General features: G+C 41.2%; 1 protein-coding gene across 3 annotated transcripts in view; it reads left to right on the forward strand.

The window, feature by feature from the left end:
- Nucleotides 1-22,728, forward strand: part of LOC125876728 (uncharacterized) — an 854,340-nt gene that overhangs the window by 499,547 nt on the left and 332,065 nt on the right. Inside the window, exon 1 of one of the 3 annotated variants that reach the window (XM_049557962.1) lies at nt 5,188-5,192. The exons of 1 other annotated variant lie outside the window; for it this stretch is intronic. The gene's annotated coding sequence lies outside the window, so the exon portion shown is untranslated. Of the gene's footprint in view, nt 1-5,187; nt 5,193-14,671; nt 14,678-22,728 lie in introns of those variants that run through there. One more of the 3 variants, XM_049557964.1, reaches the window with a different exon arrangement.

Here is a 22,728-nt window from a genome sequence, read left to right on the forward strand (position 1 = left end):
ACCCAAAGCATTCTTCCTTTCCTGCAAGGCACTCGCCCGGATGGTTGTTTCCACACTTAGGGCATGTTGGGTAGGTTTTGGTACCTGTAACACTCCCCTGAGATTTAGATCCTGATGCCCTACCTTTCTGATCTTGTCTGAACTTGGATGACGGAATACTAGCTAATGAAGGTGCTGGAGTTGAAAATTTCTGCTGACCCTGCGAGCGATTTCCACCACTTCTTGTTTTCCTTAGCCTATTTCCTAAGATTATCACCCTCAACTTGCTGAGCATGAGTCCTGAGCCTAGAGATGGTCATATTTTCCAGCAACATAGCATTTCTACACTCTATCTTTACCAAATCTAACACTTCATATAGAAACTTATTCATCTGATCCCTGGAATCAACAACCATGTGAGGAACATACCTGGATAGTTGAGTAAACTTGAGCCCATACTTTTGGACTGTCATGCTACCTTGTCTTAAGTTCATAAATTCTTGAGCTTTTGCCTCCCTTAGGTCTTTTGGGAAAATCCTATCCAGAAAGGTCTCACTAAAGCAATCCCAAGTGATAGGAGTTGCATCTGTACCCCTGTTCTCTTTCCACTAAGTATACCAGATATGAGCTACATCCTTAAGTTGGTAAGATGCTAACTCAACCCGATCATTCCCAGTTACCTGCATCACTTCAAAGATCTTCTTGACCTCATTAATGAAGTTTTGGGGATCCTCACCAATATGTGATCTTAAGAACTCTGGCGGATTCATTCTAATAAAATCTCGCACTCTGGCTGTAGCTGACCCATCATTAGCATTTGCCGGAACTGGAGCCCACTGATTATTCTGGTTGGCCACTCTAAGCTAACATCTGAATGGCGTTCCAGAACTCCGCATTCAAAACTTCTTAATCTGGGACTGGAGGAGTTGCGTTTGCGTTCCTAGCATTCGCATTCCTAGCGTTAGCTCTACGAGAAGGAATGATCACTGAAACGTAGAACGTCGAGTTAGAATGGAATTAGATCATACCTTACGCACGATAAGAGTAACAACAAAATGAAGATTTTTCCTAAAACACCTTGTAGCCTCCCTCTCATTAGATGTGGTGCTCACTGCACACCCATTAAAATGACTCTACCTAGTGCGGCTTTTCAGACATCCTAGGACACTTAAACCTAGTTCTCTGATACCAAGTTTGTCACGCACCGATCTATTCATGAGACGCGGACACGGGACCTATTATCACAAGTGACCACAAGCTAAACCTGCTGGCATGACATGAGCACTAAGAATAATAATAACTAATGTAGAAGCTAATTATTAGTATATCTGAAATGATGGGGAATACACATATACTAAAACTGAATATATCAAATCGGAGAGTTTAATACAAGAGAAATATCAAATTCAAATACTAAGCTGATACTAACTATGTCGGAAAATAGCCTCTAACTGACTAGAAGTGCTGGCACATCCCCCAGCTAAGTCAAGCAAAATTGAAACTAAAAATATGAAAATTGAAATATAACATGACTATTGTCCTCAAAGAATGAGGACTCACCATTGATGCTCCAGAACTGGAGATCGGGAACCGATCTAAGCGTGATCTGGATGCTGAGAACTTGAACCTACATCACAAGAAGATATAGTGCAGAGTATGCGTCAGTACTTGAAAGGTACTGAGCATACAAGATAGAGTAAGCTGAAATAAACATATAACTGAACAAGCAATAAAACAGGAGTATAATCTGAACATGATATAGATACTGAATACTAGGATGAATACAATGACCAAATTTATAACATGTTGAGATTGAATACTGACCGTACTGAAATGTGGTCATGCAATGTAGTTTGACTAAACTGTGGGAGCTACTAATAACCGATAATAAAACCACATGACCTAAATGTGGAGTCGGATGTATAGCCCCATCGAGAGGACCGAATACACTAGGCCAAAGGTGTAGTGACATGCTGGCGTGATCACTGAAATGATGCCCACAGAGGGGACTTATAACCTATGTGGCTCATAGTTCTGGGACTATATGGGTGACTGGCACTAGTTAACTCGGTATTATGCTACTCCAAATAGATTAATTGACTAACACATTGTGACTGAAATTTCTGTAATGTACTAGATAGTTTAAAATTGACATTTAAATTAAGAATGGACATTAATATACTGATAATGACACATTCAAGACTGAGGCCTGCATATTAGAAATACTAAAAATATCTGACTTAGCACGTGTAATTTAGGAACTAAAGAAATGCATAACTAGGGTTCTGGAATTCATGCAAGAAACAAAGTAATAACATGATAATCTGATTTGGAACATGTAACTAACTAATTTATGATAATCTGCTGAAGTTCTAGAAACCCTAGGTTTAGTTGATACTAGGGAATCAAGTATATGACTGAAATCTAGGGACCTAATGGGTGAAACAAACCCACCAGTGAAGTCCCACATACCTGGTGACGAATTCCACATAGAAATATTTCCATTTCAGGGCTGGAATTGATGGAATCTTGTTGCGTTCTTGAACTGTGGTTTGGTCGCCTCTTTCTTCTCTCTAGCATTCTAATTTTCTAAGTGTTGATGAAAGATCTGACTTAGGTGAGTTCTAGTTATGTTTCTAAGCTAAACCTAATCAAAACCACGTAGTATAGGGTTAACACGATGTAGTTTAGGGGTCCAACAAAAACGAAAAAGACCAAAAGACCTCTGACTTGAGTTGTAGATGGGGCTGACCACAACCACTTTTACGAACCGTGAAAGGGACCACGAACCGTGGGACCGGTCATGGTCCTTGTCCAGTGGTTGCTGATTTCTGAGATCCTGCCTATAAGCCCTACTATGGACCATGAGTAGGACCACGGACCGTGAAGTTCCCTATGGTCCTCACTTGGGCTGGTGGTCTGATGGCTCAGGTCTGGGGGTCTATTGGTTGGACTTCACGGATGCCCCCACGACCCATCTTAAGGACCATGGACCATGAAGGTCCTCGTTGTTCTCACTTAGGCGTGGGGGTCTGAGGTCTAGGCTTGGGGACTACTGGTTCAGCCACTACGGACGCCACCACGCTTTGTTGTCAAGACCACGACTCGTGAAGGGTCCCGTGGTCTGACATCTGAGCCTGGTGGAGTTTAACTCCAGACCAAGGGCATGTCAACAGACCGTGGACCCTCTCACGGCTGCCGTGGTTCACAGGATTCAGGTAAGTTTCTACAATTTTTTTCTGGATCTGGTTTTCGAGGTGCTACACATTTGGTCAAAATGATCATCTATTCGAGGCAAAGGATACTTGTTTCGAGTTGTGACCCTTTTCAATTGCCTGTAATCTATACACATTCTCATACTACCATCTTTTTTCTTAACAAACAAAACATGGGAACCCCATGAGGAAACACTAGGTCGAATAAATCCCTTATCAAGGAGCTCTTGGATTTGAGCCTTAAGCTCTATTAAATTTATCGGAGCCATACGATATGGAGGAATAGAAATGGGGCGGGTACCAGGTTCTAAATCAATGTAGAATCTATATCTCTATCCAGAGGCATACCAGACAAGTCATTAGGAAACACTTCTCTAAATTTTGACACCACAGGAATAGACTCCATAGATGGAGTCTCAACCTCAACATCTCTAATATGAGCCAAATAAGCTAAACAACCCTGCTCTACCAGTTTCCTATCCCGAATGGAGGATATGATCTTAGCTTGCTTAGGCTTGTACACCCCTTCCTACTCTAATTTTCCCCTCCCCGGAATTTCTAGAGTTACAGACTTAGTATTGCAATTTAACACAACATAATAGGGGGACAACCAAGTCATGCCTAAGATTATATCAAAGTCAGTCATATCCAAAATCACCAAATCAGCCCAAGTCTGGAAACCCATAAACAAAATAGGACAAGCACGATAGACATGGGTGACTATGACTGACTCTACAACTGGGGTAGAAACATGGATAAGGGCATCAAGTACATCACAAATCATATCAAACTCAGAGGCAAATCTCAGGGATACATAAGAATAAGTAGAACCCCGATCAAATAATAGATTGGCCATCTGGTCAAAGAGAAGAATAGTACCTGTGATCACTGCGTCAGACGCCTCTGCCTCATTTTTGCTCGAAAAGGCATAACATTAAGCCCTATCATCTTGACGAACCACCTTCTTGCCTGGTTGCATGTTACCTCTGCCTGCATTACCATTTCCTCTACCTCCACGGCCTCGCTGATTACCCCCTGGAGTAAGAATCTTGAAAGTTACTCGAGTTCTTGGCCCTTTTATCCAATGCCTTAGTCTGACCGTCTCACCTTACCCCCTCCACTTTCTTAACAAAATCAGTTACCTCATTGAAGCTCCTCCCTGCAAAAGTCATATGAATAGATAATACATGCAACCCAGAATTTAGTCTCCTAATAAATAACCGGATCCTCTCCTCCTCAGTAGTCACCAATTGAGTAGCATCTATAGACATCATGGAACTGGGCCTCATAAGTAGCAACAGTCATACCGGCTTACTCCAAAGCCATGAACTCATCCTTCTTGCGATCCCTCAAAGACCTAGGCACATATTTCTCCAAAAACAGAGCATGAAATTAGGTCAAAGTGATTGGAGGTAAAGTAGAAGATCTTCATTCCATATAAGCTCTCCACCACTGCTTAGCCTCACCTTCAAGTTGAAAGGACACAAACTCAACCCCATGCTGATGGACAATTCCCAACTTATGAAGCCTCTCAAAGTAATCTAAGATAAACTCATAAGCATCCTCTTTCTGAGAACCAAGAAACACATGAGGCTTTAGCTTGAAAAACTTAGTCAACATTTCATGCTCATTACCAGTCATAACAGAACCCAACTAAAGACGGAAGAAAGCATCATTATCTCCCGTTCCACCCGTCTTGGGTGCAGTGCTAGCAATAGGGGGATTAGCGGGAGCTTGAGTTGCTTGAACAGAAGGAAGCACTCCAGAACCAACCAACCCTTTTGACACGATCTGTCGAGCTAACACTAGGTTTATGGAAGGAACATCGGTAGTCTCAGCCTGCACCTCTTTCTCTTGTCCCACATTCTCAACATCAACATTATCCTCTATCACTTCATGATGCGCATGAGGGTTGTCATTCACAGGAGCATTCCAATAGGAGCTACATTCCCAGCAGGCGCTACTCTTCCACGGCCTATACCCCTAGCTCTTCCTCTACCCCTGCCTCGACCGTGACCTCTCGCTGCAGATTCGTCCGCTGGAGCATTGACGGGAGCTATGGGCCTGACGCCGTTGAATCTAGTATTAACCGTCTGCGGACAGAAGAGTGAAGGATGTTATATACCAATTTAAATTGACAGATACCAATTGGAATCAAGTTATAGCACGAAACGAGACAAAAGAGAACAGAGAGATTTCCAAAAGTCCTATAGCCTCTGGAAGAAAAGTAAAGGTGTCCCGGTACCGTTCCGCAAGACTCTACTAGATTCATTTTGGTACATCAAGATCAATGAACCTAGGCTCTAATACCAACTTTTTCACGACCCAGACCGTCGTGATTGGTACACACACTAGCCCTCCGGTAGGAGAAGTACTACTACAACCCAACCAAACAACTAAACCAAAAACTAAAGCATTTAAGTTATGAAAGCAAGTTAAATAGCTAAAGACTGAAGTTCCCATAAACTTCCAAAGGATCTAACTACTAAACAATGCAGAAAATACACCTAAAACCTAAAAGTCAATGTACTAAAACATCTAAAGTTCAACAACTCTAAACAAGAAGTGATACAACCCCAAACGAATGAACTAATAACTAACTAGAAAAGTCTAAGTCCAAAATATGGACATAGACGAAAGGAGAACTCATGGCATCCTAAAAGAACTGGCGCACCCTTGAATTCGAACGATGATCACTGATCTTCTAAGCGAGGTCTGTCAATAGCCGCTTGAAGATGCCTTGTACTCAACAAAAATAAGAGCAAGTGCAGTATCAGTACACAATGACAGTGTACTGGTAGGATCACGCGGCTATCCCATTAGGTGTAACATAAGCAAGTCAATACAACATTACAAACATGCAACAAACCGAACATATACAATTTCGATTATCACATGCTCAATAATATACATTTATAACAAGTCATTGGTCCACTCATTGAACCCAAACCCAAAATCTTAACATACCGAAATGTGGTACCCGATCTAATATTTATACCGAAACATGGCAACCAATCCCATAATTTTTCCCGAACGTGGCAACCGATCCCAATTAGTATACCAAAGCGTGGAATCCGATCCAATCAACACACCACAATCACAATCACAAGCACATTCTCAATAATCATACAATCAAGAATTGATTCATATCATATAGTTATTAATCTATCTCATTTACAACAAGTGTGATCAATGATACGCTCAAATTACACCTCCCTAAAGAAGTATAAGCGATCGTTATCAAGTAAAGAACCCAACTTGTAGGTTGGGGTCGATCCCACGAGGAAAATGGTTTAGACTTTACTTTAACCAAAAATTATATTCAATTAGTCAAATTACTTCTAGAAATAGGTAATTAAAAGGTTTTTTTTGTGTGAAACAAATAGTAAGAATTTAATAAGTAATCAGTAATCAAAGCTCAATTTTGGTTGTTATCAAGATGAGAGAAATAACTAGGGTATACGTGTTCCCCACAAGCTCATAACGCAGTAATCCTAGTAATACCAATCCTTTCCTAGTGTACTACATGCAAAGTGATAAGTTAGGTATCTCTAAATCGTTGGTCCGACATCTAGAGAATTTCACCCCGCACCTTGGTCCGGCTACGTGTGTATAATTTACTAACCCTTACCTCTACCGCATATTAGACATCATAATCGATGTTTGGCCTAGTTATTACTTCGCACCAATCGACACTAGCCTATTAGACAGTATCACACTAAATCTATGTTGATAATTCTTTTCTTGTTGATTACCTCCTTTGTCCGGCAAGTAGCAACAAGGCGAGTTCTAACGCGTGAACTCGTTAAAAAGACTTCTAAATGAAAGAATTATCAATGCATGCAATAACACTATTCAAGAATTGCTTATTTACTATTCATACTTTGTTAATCGCTCATGGTTCCCACAACCCTAGTCGTGAAATTTAGTTACCCATAATTATATGAACACAATTCATTTTTTTTAGATGAAAGAATTATGAACTTACGTAAGAAGAATAATAAACCCAAAAATTCAACTTGAATTGCAACACCAAATTCTTCAAAACGAACTTAAGAAATCAATAATTGCTAGGTTTGCAAGAATAATCCCCCAAGTCACAAAAATAGAACTAAAGTAATAATGTCTAACTCTCAAAAACGAGGTTTACATGCCCTATTTATAGAAAACAAATCCTAAATTAAAAGGGAAACAAATTAATGAAAGTTTCTTCATGCACGCGTCTTCATTCCACTAGACTGACTTATGGACAGTCAATGGATCTACGTTCCGTAAGTCCCTTCTGTCAGCCAGGACTTAGAAAATATTTCAGCTTTCAAAAATCAGCTTCTCTGAAGCAAACGACGAACTTGCAGTACGGACCGTACATTGATCTACGGTCCGTCAATCCCCTCCGTAGCTCCACACTTAGAATTTTCAAAAATCAAGTATTGTAACCCTCGCAGTGCCAATCTACGGATCAACAGTACGGTCTGTAGATCAATCTACGGACCGTCAATGGCCACCGTGGTTCCACAGTTGGTCAAATTTCCCTGATTTATCTTCCATACATTGCCCGCTGATCTACGATCATAACCTACGGACCGTCAATGGACCTCGGTCTGTAGATCACCTCCGTGAATGCTCTTTTCTGCATTTCTTTCAGCTGTCTCTATACTTTCGCGCCTGAACATCCTTTAAAAACACATAAAAATCAATACAAAAAGGCCCTAGACACACACAACTTGTAAGTGAAATGTATTAGAAATACCGTAAACTCACGGTATATCAACACCCTCAACTTAAATTCGTTGTTTGTCCTTAAGCACGTACTACGACTCTAAACGATACTTGTATAGCAACAAGCATTTCAGACTCAAGCAATCACATGGTTCTCTCCCCCGCCCCCTTACTTTTTGAGTGCAAATTCGTTCTCTTAGACTTGACAAGCTAATTCCTGTGGATCTCACCATGACACAGATCGACCAACTGACACAAAACATACACCTTCTCACTATCACCAAGGTACCAACTTTCCGATAATGTAACTAGTGCCCTTACTTCAAACAAAATCCCCTTTTCACAAAGATGAATGTTATTCAGGGTACAAGGATTTATTCAACACTGACACTCAGAAGTAATTTCCAATACAGTTAGTGCTCAATGCCATAAGCTTGCCCTTATTTTCACTGTTTAGACTCTCCAAACTAGACTCTAGGATCACTATAGGAGTTTCTTGTCTTGTAACGTAAGCTCAGGGTCAGGTGTGGTACATTTGGGTACTGCTTAGTGACTTTCTGCCTTCCTTGACATTGCACTAGTCTTTCAACCTCTTTTTGCCCTATTTTTGTCATCCTATCATTTTACCTTCTTTCCCTTTATTTTCTTCAACCACGGATGTGACTTTAGACTTTGTAGCTCTTTTTACTTTTATTTTATTTTTCTTTTAGCTTTCAGCAAGTCACCTCCTTTCCTTTCTTTTTCAACATCAGACTCTTTTCATACCTATTTTTTTTTCAGTTTCCTCTTTCATAGCCACCCTCAACTTATGAATTTTCCATTAACTGAGGTGCACAATACCCGGTGTCAGGTCAGGGCCAAGATTGAAGTTACTTTCTACATTGGCCACCCTCAACTTAGGCTTTTGGCTTAAGTCGAAGTGCACATGTCCAAGGAGGGACCAGGGCCAACATAGTAGATTGTGGAAAGGTGAGTTAGTGGTTTAGAAAGAGAATGGTCTAATTTAGGCTCAAAGTATTTGGATCAAAGGGAGCATTTATTTCATTTGGTTGGATCCTTCTTTTAGGCAATTTGTGGACTTTTCAGAACAATGGCCTATGATCACTTTCTAACCTCTAGATTGAGTTGTCTTAGCGGGACTAACCGGGCAAGTTCTAGTTTTGCACAAAAACTGTTTGAACACTCAAAGATTCTCACACACTTTTGGCACATAGTTACATTATCAGATTATCAGTTTACCCAGTTCAACATTCAGCTTAAGTCACGCCATCGAGTTGATTCGTTATTATTTCATACTCAGAGCCAACACATTCAATTAATCGTAGCCTACAAATTCTAGCATAGATCCCAAAAACTGACGGGTATCATTTTTTATAAGCCATCATGCTTCTTTCTTTATCATGGTTCTACATATATGATGCTAAGACATGCCGGTTCAACAAAAATTAAACAGTCTCTTGGGGGAAAAGAACACAGGCAAGAAAACCCCAAGAGAGGATTTATGAGTTGAGTTTTTCAGACTTCACCCTATCACTCACATTCCATTTACCCCACCCCCAACAAAATAGATGTGATTGTCCCCAATGCATACATAAATAGTAAAAGAAAATGGATTGGGTGAAGCAAATTTGCGGCGCAAAGCGCCGATGAATCATCAACAAGTAGGGGGGTCCGATTTCCCAAAGCCCGCTGGAACAATAGTGGGGGCACCTTCAGTAGTGCCCACATCAGCAATCATAGCACCCTTAGTAGTGCTCTCTATCAATCTTACCGCACCATCAGTGGTGCTCACAACATCCCTCAAAATATGTTAGACCTCTACAACTGGGCAGAGCTCGATGCCCCTGCAACTCTCTCACGCACCCTCTGCTGGCACAACTCTTTGTCTAAAATTGAAGCCTTCCTCTTTCTCCTGCATACGCTGTCTCTTTTGACCTTTTTCCTCCTCAGTGCGATGAGAACGGTACAGCTTGCCTGTGGCATGGGTAGGCGCAAGCCCCTCTTCGGCGGTCCCACTGAATAAAATATCCAGCACTGTGTCATCAGCCAGTGCAGTAGGTGCAACCTGAGGCTCAACGGAAGGGGTGGAAAGAATGGCATCAACGTCTGTCCGGAGACTGGCTAATTCAGCCTGCAAAGTAGATAGATCTATGGTCGGGGCTGATCGCTCGAGGACTCACAATTCAAAAACATCAAGACGCTTATTAACAGCCTGGACCTTCCGGTCCATCATCCCCTCCATCTTTCGCTCCATTCTAGCCTCGGACTCGGCTATCGACTTTTGCATCCGCGGCTGGATGTGATGCAGCAGTGTGGCCATCTGAGCTTCTAATTTTTGTACTCTGGCCAATGGGACAACAGTAGCTCCTAACTGTGGTATGGACCGGGAAGAGCTATGAGTTGCCTGAGAAGAGGGGGCCGGGCCAGTCATGGTGTGATCTGGTATAAGGGGTCACCGCCTTGTGCCTGCACCACTGTGTCTGCAAGATCAACACCTAAGGAAGGTACCTCAACCTGGGGCTCTCTGCGAGGTGCCGCCATATTTGCCTCATCTCGAATGAGGCTTATATCCAATGCTCATATAGGGTGGACTATCTTGTCACAATGCCAAATCGGCACTCCAGAGTCCCTGCACAATTGAAAAATTAGACATGGAAAGGGGTAAGTGGTGGAGGTCGTGAATGCCCTTTCGTGAATCTTTATCAGCAGCATGCGGACAAAGTCAATCTCCACTCCTGCTATCAATGCCGCAACCATGACCGCTCTGTCCCATGTGACTTGGTTGTCAGCTTTTGCAGGCGACACTCTGTTACGTACTAGCAACCAAAAGAACTTGGCCACAAAATTTAATGTGGCCTTTTGGATGCCCAACCGTGGAGCGGCAACCTATTCCGCACGCTCGCCATCTGCAGCAATGTACCTGGCCAACCATAGTATAACAGCCTCTCGCTGCTCAGCGTTCCTTTGGAAAGCGCCACTCCGCACGATGTCCCATCTGTAATCAAACTCTGCTGTATTGAGAGACGAAGAGTAACCCGTGGTAGGACCATAGAGAAAACGGCTGATCGTGGCAGATGATATGTCCACCGGACAACCTCGAACCAAAGTGGAAGTGAGAGGATCTTGGGCCAGGGGCTTTGACCGCTTGGAAATTGAACCTCGGAGAGTGGTAGCATATGAGGCGTAGAATTCCCGCACAATCTCCTCGCTATACGTCCCTGGGTCTTGAGCCATCCAGTCACACTTGTGAAGGTTAAACAGCCGGTGAATGTCCTGAACAATGTGCAAGCTCCTCGTGAGGACTCTGCGCTCCTCTGTAATAGTTGGGCCATCTTCTGTTTGTCGTTTATCATCTTGGCATCCCGATAAATTTGCCATTGGCCCTCTACACACCACCTATTTAGCTCGCCGACTACTAGAGTGGGGTCATCATTCTGTGGTGCAGGTATGGACTCCGAGCTAGTGGCCTCATCAGACGAGGCTGCTTGGTCATTCTCACCGGACCCTGTGGCTGATTTAGCACTGGACCCTGTAGCATGGGCAGACTTGGATCTTGAAGCATGGGCAGACTCGGAGCCCGAAGCATGGGCAGACTCGGATCCGGACATAGACCCTTCTGAACTGGAAGCAGCCCCAGTTGGTGATCCGATCAATGTGTGCTCCTTATCGGACTGGGAGACAGTCACTACGTCGGGAAGCACCTTCTGGGAGGTGCCTCTGGTGACTCGAGGTGCAGTGGGAGAAGTCCGTGTGTTGGAAGGAACATATGTTGGATCCTTCTCCGTGTCTGTGTCCTCATCGATTAACCTGAAGCTAGGGGCAACAGATTTTGACTTGCCCTATTTTGAGTAGGTGACTAGCTTTTTGGGTGCCATCGTACCTGTAGAGGCGATATTAGAACTAGAAACAACCAGTGACAATCCCACGAAAATTTTAGATAGAAATTTTTTTGCTTGCAGTTGGAAACCACGGATGTGCAGAACAGTCCGTAGATTGATCTACGGACCGTAGTCCATATCCGTGGTTTTACACTTGGTAATATTTTCAAGTACCTCTAACCACGAACCAAATCTACGGTCCGTAGACTGGTCTACGGTCTGTGGATTCCTTCCGTGGGTTAAAGAGCCACCAGTACTGGTCGCAGATGGAAACCATGGATGTACAGAACGGTCCGTAGATTGATCTACGGACCGTAGTCCACATCTATGGTTTCACACTTGGTAATATTTACAAGTGCATCTAGCCATGAACCCAAATCTATGATCCGTAGACTGGTCTACGGTCCGTAGACGGGGTATCTTGGACTTAATCTGTGCCAGGTTTCAAGTTCACCTCTTAGACCCTCTTCAACAATATAGTAGTCTAATCATTCATTTCAACATTTAATCATGATAGTTTGTCATTCTCAGGATTCCAATTAATCATTTTAACCAAGTATTGAAGACAAACTTTGGAACCCTAAGTCAAAACTTACATTCAGACTTATAATCACATACAATAAGGCTACACAATCACTATCTATCGTTCCAAGGGCATTGTAATTTCCAAGTTTATCATGCAATTTTATCTAACAATTACCCAAGGTCAAGACCCAACTCCCGAATTTCTATATTCAATCTAGGAATCGAAATTCAAAGTGAGGGGAAAGTCTATTACCTTACAAGCGACGAGGAGTGGGGTGATTGCGTGGCGACAATAAGCTTAGCAAGACCAAGGAATCACTTTTTCGTTACTAACCAAACACCGGACCCTTTTTGTGGAATATGGAATGAGTTGTATTCGAAATAGAAGGGAATTTGGGGGAATTATGGAATGGATGATATTATAAGGGAGTTATGGAGTGATTTAGAGAGGTTATGAGATTGTTGAAATGGTTGAGGAGTGAGTGGAGGGAAGTGGAAATGATTTGAAAGTAGGGGAGTTTTTAAGGAAGGGGGTCTGGGTCGGGTCAGACGGAAATAGGGTTTGGACTCACGAGACCCCGTCTACGGTCCGTGAGTCGATCTACGGTCCGTCAATTAGGACCGTAGATCACTCTTACACTTAGAAAATAATTTAAAGGCTTACCTGGGATCTACGGACACCATCCACGGTCCGTGGACTAAACGACGGACCGTCGATGGGGTCCGTAGACCTCTGCACCAGACCATTTTTTGCAGATTTTTCGTGGTGTACCTGCACATGTTGAAACCAATAGGCTATTCTTTTTGCATTTTCTGGACACTTTTTAGACACGGACCCTATGCTAATTCTAGCCAATACTAAAAACTAAAACGCTAAAACACCTACCTAAATTGATACAAAGACGCAATTTAAACAAAGAAAACTACTAAATGGAAAATAGAACCCTGTCGTTGGCTGGATCGTACATCTTGGTTTGCCTCCCAAGCAGCGCTTGATTTAACATTGCAGCACAACGCAAGTGTCTTGATTACTTAGACTTCATCAAAATTGTAGGCCTCAATCACTTCTTGCACAGTTTCAGCATTTCCCAAATAGATCTTGATCCTTTGCCCGTTTACCATGAACCTTGTTTCTTCACATTCTCAAGCTCAACCGCTCCATGGGGGAGCACTTTTGTGAGCAAAAATGGCCCAGTACATTTGGACTTGAGTTTGCCTGGAGTTGAATAGAAGCACAAGATCACCAACCACAAATTCTCGCTTTTCAATTCTTTGATCATGATACCGCTTCATCTTCTCTTTGTACAAGGATGAACTTTCGTAAGGTTTTAGGCGAAACTCATCAAGCATGTTCAAGTCATTCATTCTTTGATTCGATGTGGCGGCCCAATCCAAATTTAGCTTCTTCATTGCCCACATCGCCTTATGCTCTAGTTCTACCAGTAAATGACAAGACTTCCCATAGACAAGTTGGTAAGGAGACATACCTATGGGGGTCTTATATACCGTGCGATAGGCCTATAGAGCATCATCAAGCTTCCTTGACCAATCCGTTCTATTAGCATTCACAGTCTTTGCCAAAATCTGTTTGATTTCTCTGTTGGACACTTCAACTTGCCCACTAGTCTGCGGATGGTAAGGAGTGGCTACATTGTGACGGACGCCATATTTCTCAAGTAGTGCCTTGAACAACTTATTACAAAAGTGAGAACCTCCATCGCTAATAATAGCCCTCAGTGTACCAAATCTGGAGAAGATATTCTTCTTCAAGAATGCGGTTACACTTTTACCTTCATTGTTGGAGAGCGCAACTGCTTCCACCCACTTCGATACATAATCAACCGCAACAAGAATATACTTCATCCTGTATGAACTCATAAATGGACCCATAAAATCAATGCCCCATACATCAAACAACTCTATCACCAATATAGGATTCATAGGGAGCTCTTGCCTCTTTGAAATCCCTCCTTCTCTTTGGAAACGATCACAAGACTTGGTGAAATCATGAGCATCTTGGTGGATGGTAGGCCAGTAGTATCCACACTACAAAATCGTATGTGTAGTCCAAATACCACAATGATGCCTACCAACGGGCGATGAATGACATGCTTCAAGTACACTCAACATCTCAACCTCGGGCACATAGCGACGAATAATCCCATCAGCACAACTACGATACAAGTAAGGTTCATCCCAAAAGAATTTCTTCACATCATGCATAAACTTTTTGCTTTGGTGAAAAGACAAATCGGGGGGCACAATATCGCTTGCCAAATAATTAGCAAAATCTGCGAACCAAGGAATCAAATCATAAGAAGTAGCCAATACCTCCAAGCTTTAGCATAGCCTCTTCCTCTAATCTGGACAAGTGATCGGCAACTTGATTTTCGGTCCCCTTTCTATCTTTTACCACAAAATCAAACTCTTGCAGCAACAATATCCATCTAATCAATCTTGGTTTTGCATCCTTTTTCGCCATCAAATACCTCAATGCAGAATGGTCAGTATGCACTATGACCTTAGTACCAAGCAAGTAGGATCAAAATTTCTCGAATGCAAAAACCACCGCAAGAAGTTCTTGTTCGGTCACAGTATAATTCTTCTAGGCCACATTTAGAGCTTTGCTAGCATAGTAGATAGGGTGAAGAATTTTCTCTCGCCTTTGTCCCAATACTACACCCAGCGCCACTCCACTCGCATCGCACATTACCTCAAACGGTTGTCCCCAATCCGCTGAAATAATAATAGGTGCATTAACCAACTTCTCCTTCAACTCTCCAAATGCTCTAAGACAAGCATCATCAAAATAGAACTTACACTCCTTCTCGAGCAGTTTGCACAACGGATGTGCAATTTTTGAGAAATCTTTGATGAATCTCCTATAAAAACATGCATGCCGAAGAAAACTTCTAACACCTTTTACAGAAATGGGTGGCGGAATCTTTTCTATTACCTCAACTTTAGCTCTATCAACCTTAATACCTTTCTCTGAAATTCGATGACCCAACACTATACCTTCTTTAACCATGAAATGACACTTCTCCCAATTTAGCACCAAGTTACAGTCTTCATACCTTTTAAGCACCTTGGCCAAATGATCTGGACAACTATCAAAAGAATCACCGACAACTGATAAATCATCCATGAACACTTCAATAGTGTCCTCCACCATATCAAAAAATATTGACATCATACAGCGCTGGAAGGTTGCTGGAGCATTGCACAACCCAAATGGCATCCGTTTAAAAGCAAAAGTCCCATATGGGCAAGTGAAGGTGGTCTTCTCTTGGTCTTCTGGAGGTATAGAAATTTGATTGTAGCCCGAATACCCATCAAGAAAATAATACCAACCCTTTCCTGCAAGTCTATCCAACATCTGGTCCATGAATGACATAGGAAAGTGGTCCTTTTCTGTCCATGCATTCAACTTCTGGTAATCCATACAAACTCTCCATCCAGTAACGGACCTCGTTGGAACAAGCTGATTTCTTTCATTTGGAACCACAGTCATACCACCCTTTTTAGAAACACACTGCACAAGACATACCCAACTACTATCTGCAATGGGATAAATAACTCCCGCATCTAGCCACTTGATGATCTCCTTTTAACTACCTCTTGCATAAATGGATTTAATCTTCTCTAGTGCTCGATACTAGGCTTATGATCTGGCATGAGTTGGATTTTGTGAGAGAAAATACCGGGAGGAATCCCAATAATATCCGCAATAGTCCACCCAATAGCTCGCTTGAACCTTTTTAATACAGTCACCAAGCACTCTACTTGTCTTGCATTCAAATTTGTCGCGATGATGACCGACAAAGTACTCTCTTTGCCCAAGTATACATACCTCAAATGCGGTGGTAGAGCCTTAAGCTCCAATTTTGATGCCTCCACAGTAGATTGTCGTGCGGGTGAGGACTCGTGATTCTTCATGTCTAATTCATACGTCTTTGGTTTGGGCCGATATTCACACCTATCAAGTGCGGCTACCAACTCATCATACTCTTCAATGCCATCACTATCAAAATTCATCATAACTGCTGCTAGTGCCTCAACACCTAGTCACTCTTCAATTTGCAATTTTGTCCCACTCTCCACTTTGTAAGTTATAGCAGATACTGTTTGGAGCTCACCACTTTGCTTCATGGACCTACAAATATTGAAAGTTGCTTCTTCATTATTCAGTCTGAACTTCATCTGTCCCTTTTCCATATCAACCAATGCACGCCTTGTGGCAAGAAATGGTCTCCCAAGGATGATGAGAACCTCAAAATCAACCTCACAGTTAAGAATCACAAAATCTGCCAGAAAAATGAAAGACTCCACTTTCACTAGCACATCATGGAGTACACCAATGGGCCTCTTCACAGTTTGATTGGCCATTAGGAACCGCATTGCAGTGGGCTTTGGGTCCCCTAGACCCAACTTCTTGTAAATAGACAAGGGCATGAGGTTGATGTTAGCACCAAGATCACATAATGCCTTAGCAAAGTGTAACAACCCTATTGTACATAGGATCGTCAAAGCACCAGGGTCTTCCTTCTTCTGCACAAGAGATCTTGTAACAATAGCGCTACAATGCTGCAATCTATCATCATCTTCAAAACTCACAGACCTTTTCTTTGTCACCATATCTTTCATAAACTTTGCATACCCAAACATTTGCTCCAAGGCTTCTATCAAAGGAACATTGATAGAAAGCTGCTTCAACATAGTAATAAACCTGCGATATTTACCATCTTCAATCTTCTTCACTAACCTTTGTGGAAAAGGTGGTGGAGGTTTAGGTATGGGGACCACTTTTTGAGATATCTCCGCTTTTTTATCTGTCGCATTCTCAGACTCTTCTCTAACCTCTATCACATCATCTTCTTCTCTAATCTCGACTTCCACCACAAAAGGCCTAGGTGGATCTATGGTTTGCTTACCCCCTCGAGTAGTAACTGCCATACAATGACCGTCATTCTTTGCATTCTGAATGATGTTGCTAGGAATAGTACCAGGTTGTCGTGGGTTCACTGTAATAGATAACTGGGTCATCTGTTGGTCTAGGTGCTTTATTGACACTGCATGGGCATCAACCTTTTGACCAATACTAGATAAGTCATTTCTCATCTCCTTCACATTCTCATCAGTTGCATCAAACCATCTCATCATCTTCTGTATCATATCTTCAATACGAGCCATATTGCCTCCAGTTTCCCTAGCACCAGATTCCCAATTTTGAGGGGGAACACAAGGTCCAACCTGATCGTTTCTATTGCCATAGTTGTTCCTGTTGTAGTTGTTGTCGCGATTGAAGTTCCCATCCCCGACATAGTGACCCTCTCGGTTGTAATTTCCATAGTTTCGACCTTGGTTCCCTTGACCTTGGCGCCAATTTTCCGTGTTGGATCCTTGGGCATTTCGTCGGAAACCCCCCATCTGCTCATTTACAGCATAAGCATCCTCTTCATAGTAACACTCTTCAACTGGGGGTGGCATTCTAGTCAAGTAATTCACAGCATTTACCTTCTCTGCACCTCCGCTCACATGCTTCAATACCAACCCCAACTCGGTCCTCATCTTAGCCATCTCCTCACGAATCTCATCCGAGACTGGGAGTTTGTATTCTGAATGGCAAATGTGTCTCTCCCAGTATCTGACCTCCTAGTGCTCCATGCTTTATTGTTGCGAGATATCTTCTCCAGTTTTTTAGAAATCTGTGCATATGTGCAGTCTCCATGTGAACCTCCTGCACTGGTATCAAGCACTGCTTTATTGTTGTCATCCTGACCTCGATAGAAATATTCCTTCAACGACTTATCATCAATACGGTGATTTGGGACACTGATGTGAGGCTAAAAATATATATTTTTAATCATTATCTTCTCACATTTATTATTTATATTTGTCCTTTTTGAGTATGAATTTTATAAATTGTGCTAAATTGCGTATTTTATTTGTAGGATTAAATTGGTGGAAAAATGAAGAAATTTAGAGCTAAAACGAATTAAAGATGGAAGGTTGAAGAAGGAAATCAAGCAGACAGCTTAATGAATAAAATTTAATAAAATAATATATTTATATATATAAGGAAACGGCGGCTGAAATTGAGGAAATTGAAATTTGATGCTTGCTACTGCCACGTGGCAGCAAGTGAATAGCATACAATTTATATTGAGGCGGCAGCAACATAGCACACGAAGTTGGAGAAAAAGGAATCCAATTCCTTTTGGTTTTGGATTCCTAATTTGTTTGGACTCAATTATTTTATTTAGGGTTTCCTACATCTATAAATAGTGCATAGAAATAATTATTGAAGGGAAGCCAAGAACCAAGATACAAAACACAATATAAATTTTCTACTAGCTTAGGAACTTTGGAAGAGCCGTTGTGGAGGCCGGAGAATTGTGGTTTATTCTTTCTTCTCCTTTATTATTTATTTGAATTCGTGATTAATAAAAGATAGTTTAGCTATTGTTCTTAACTTTTTATGATTAACACAAGCATATTTATTTTAATAAATTTTGATTGTGTTTTTGAGATAATGAGTAGCTAACTTTCATAACTAGGGTTGTGGAACCATGAGCAATTAACAAAGTATGAATAGTAAATAAGCAATTCTTGACTAGTATTTTGCATGCATTGATAATTCTTTCGTTTAGAAGTCTTTTTAACGGTGGCCAACGTTAGAACTCGTCTTGTTACTACTTGCCGGACCAAGGAAGTAATTAACAAGAAAAAAATTATCAACATAGATTTAGTGTGATACTATCTAATAGGCAAGTGTTGATTGGTGCGAAATAATAACTAAGCCAAACATCGATTATGATGTCTAATATGAGGTAAAGGTAAGGGTTAGTAAATTATACACACGTAGCCGGACCAAGGTGCGGGGTGAAATTCTCTAGATGCCGGACCAAGGATTTAGAGATACCTAACTTATCACTTTGCATGTAATACACTAGAAAAAGATTACTATTATTAGGATTACTGCGTTATGAGCTTATGGGGAACACATTCCTAGTTACTTTTCATAATCTGAATATAAATAAATACTTAGTTCAAAGCTATCTTTTTATTATTTTTATTTTATTTTATTTCAATTTAAATCCCCCATTTTTATAACGACTATCGAGTTAAATATTTACTATTGACAATATTCTTCCATATTCTCTGTGGGATCGACCCCGACTCATAGTTGGGTAAATATATTGCATACGATCGTTTATATTTCTTTTCAAGAAGTATATTTGAACGTTATCAGACACCTCTTACGAAGGCAATGAATCTGTCCCAAGAGCTACTCACAGACTCTCCAGGTCATGCTACAAAATTGTTGACCCTATCTTTGTGATTTAGCTTCTTGGACACTGGATAGTACCTTGCTCGAAACACATCCGTCAGTTGGTCCCATGTAAAGATTGAGTTTAAGGAAGCTCAGTGAACCATACTGCAACATCGCCTGTCAGTGATAGAGGGAACACTCGTAATCCGATGACATCCATATCCAAGTATGGTCTACCTACACAACTTTTGCAAACCACCCTTAACTTGGCTAAGTGAACATATTGGTCCTCCGATGGCAATCCTGATAATAAGCCCCTTGCTGTAAGCATCTGCATCAAGCTAATAGTCACCACAAATGTGTGCCCTGGAGGTAGAGGGGGTAGGACGATAAGTCCATCAGAGTCTGCTATATTGATGTTGCCCCGATAGTTGTTGTGGTGTCGTGGGCCTAGTGGATCTTGCACCCTCAACGCATCTCCGAATCGATTTTCAGCTGGAACTTGGTTGTCCCCACCAACTACCCTCTACTGTTGTAACTCAACTGCATCACCTAGATTTCCTCCGATAGAATTAATTGGATCATTTGGATTGTTCATTCTTTGCAAAGTGCGGTTCAACTCTGGATCATAAGGCATAAGTGGTTCACCCTGGCTCCGTGTACATGGCATACACTAGAATCAGAACATGAGAGAGACGAAAACAAAGAGGAAAGGTAAAATTAGGAAATATTTGACTAATGTTCAATAATGTAGTTAAAATAAATCTAAAAGCCAAATTTTCCCCGGCAACGACGCCAAAATTTGATACGCTCAAATTATACCTCCCTAAAAAGGTATAAGCGATTGTTATCAAGTATAGAACCCAACTTGTAGGTTGGGGTCAATCCCACGAGGAAAATGGTTTACACTTTACTTTAACCAACAATTATATTCAATTAGTCAAATTACTTCCAGAAACAGGTAATTAAAAGGGTTTTTCTTTTTTGTGAAACAAATAGTAAGAATTTAATAAGTAATTAGTAATCAAAACTCAATTTTGGTTGTTATCAAGATGAGAGAAATAACTAGGGTATACGTGTTCCCCACAAGCTCATAACGCAGTAATCCTAGTAATAGCAACCCTTTCTTAGTGTACTACATGCAAAGTGATAAGTTAGGTATCTCTAAATCATTGGTCCGGCATCTAGAGAATTTCACCCGCACCTTGGTCCGGCTACGTGTGTATAATTTACTAACCCTTACCTCTACCTCATATTAAACATCATAATCGATGTTTGGCTTAGTTATTACTTCGCACCAATCGACACTAGCCTATTAGATAGTATCACACTAAATCTATGCTGATAATTCTTTTGTTGTTAATTACCTCCTTGGTCTGGCAAGTAGCAACAAGGCGAGTTCTAACGCGTGAACTCGTTAAAAAGACTTTTAAACGAAAGAATTATCAATGCATGCAACAACACTATTCAAGAATTGCTTATTTACTATTCATACTTTGTTAATCGCTCATGGTTCCCACAACCCTAGTTGTGAAGTTTAGTTACCCATAATTATATGAACACAATTCATTGTTTTAGATGAAAAAATTATGAACTTACATAAGAAGAATAATAAACCCAGAAATTCAACTTGAATTGCAACACCAAATTCTTCAAAACGAACTTAAGAAATCAATAATTGCTAGGTTTGCAAGAATAATCCCCAAGTCACAAAAATAGAACTAAAGTAATAATGTCTAACTCTCAAAAATGAGGTTTACATGCCCTATTTATAGAAAACAAATCCTAAATTAAAAGGGAAACAAATTAAGGAAAGTTTGTTCAGGCACGCGTCTTCATTCCACGAGACTGACTTACAGACCGTCAATGGATCTACGATCCGTAAGACCCTTCCATCAGCTAGGACTTAGAAAATATTTCAACTTCCAAAAATCAGCTTTTCTGAAGCAAACGACGGACTTGCAGTACAGACCGTAGATCGATCTACGGTCCGTCAATCCCCTCCGTAGCTCCACACTTAGAGTTTTCAAAAATCAGGTACTGGAACCCTCGTAGTGCAAATCTACGGACCGTTAATGACCACCGTTGTTCCACACTTGGTCAGATTTCCCTGATTTGTCTTCCATACCTTGCCCGCTGATCTACGATCATAACCTACGGACCATCAATGGACCTACGGTCCGTAGATCACCTCCGTGAATGCCCTTTTCTGCATTTCTTTCAGATGTCTCTATACTTCCGCGGCTGAACATCCTTCCTGCAAAATATGACAAAAACACATAAAAACCAATACAAAAAGGCCCTAGACACTCACAACTTGTAAGTGAAATGTATTAGAAATACCGTAAACTCACGGTATATCAATCAACAATGCAACATTTGCATATATTCGTGTATCATAATGAAGCAAGAACAAACATACATCACACAATCATAGAATCACAACCATCACCTACCTCGAAACAAGTTTGAAACCCTAAGAAACTTGATCCTTCCCTTTCTGGATTCTTTTCGCTTTTTCTTGGTCTACAAACAATCAATATAATATGGAAATCAATAAACAATCGCTAATTACCCAGATTACTAACCATTCCATCAACCCTAGATCATACCCATGATCCCAAGTACCCAAAATAAGGCTATTTCCATCATAGAATATAGATCAAAACCTTCCCCCATCGATATTTACCCATTAGATTACATTCTACGGATCAAAAAAAGAATTCGGGGAGTTAAAATCTTACCTTTAACCTCAAGAATGGTGGAAAATTGTCAAGAATCGTATGGGTTCGTCCTTAGCTCTAAAAACTAAAAAGTGCAGAATAAGGTTGTTTAAGGGTTTATTTACAACTTTTAGTCGCGTCTGGCCTGCCATAGCGATCCTCACGCCGCTACAACGGTCCTGCCTAAGCGACCATAACTATCGCCAATAAGGCTTGCACAAAACAATGAGCTATTTTAATAATTCTAAGACCCCCATTTCACAACACACCTTTAACCGACGACACTCAAAAAATATCGTTCATGCTAAGATCGATTCCGGGAGTTCTACTCACCCGAATTCAATTCTATAAAGTCGTACGGGTTCCTTATCAACCTATCTAAGTACTTATGTAATCAGAATCATAATTAAGTC

Source organism: Solanum stenotomum, chromosome 9, assembly GCF_019186545.1.
Source record: "Solanum stenotomum isolate F172 chromosome 9, ASM1918654v1, whole genome shotgun sequence".
Taxonomy (NCBI): domain Eukaryota; kingdom Viridiplantae; phylum Streptophyta; class Magnoliopsida; order Solanales; family Solanaceae; genus Solanum; species Solanum stenotomum.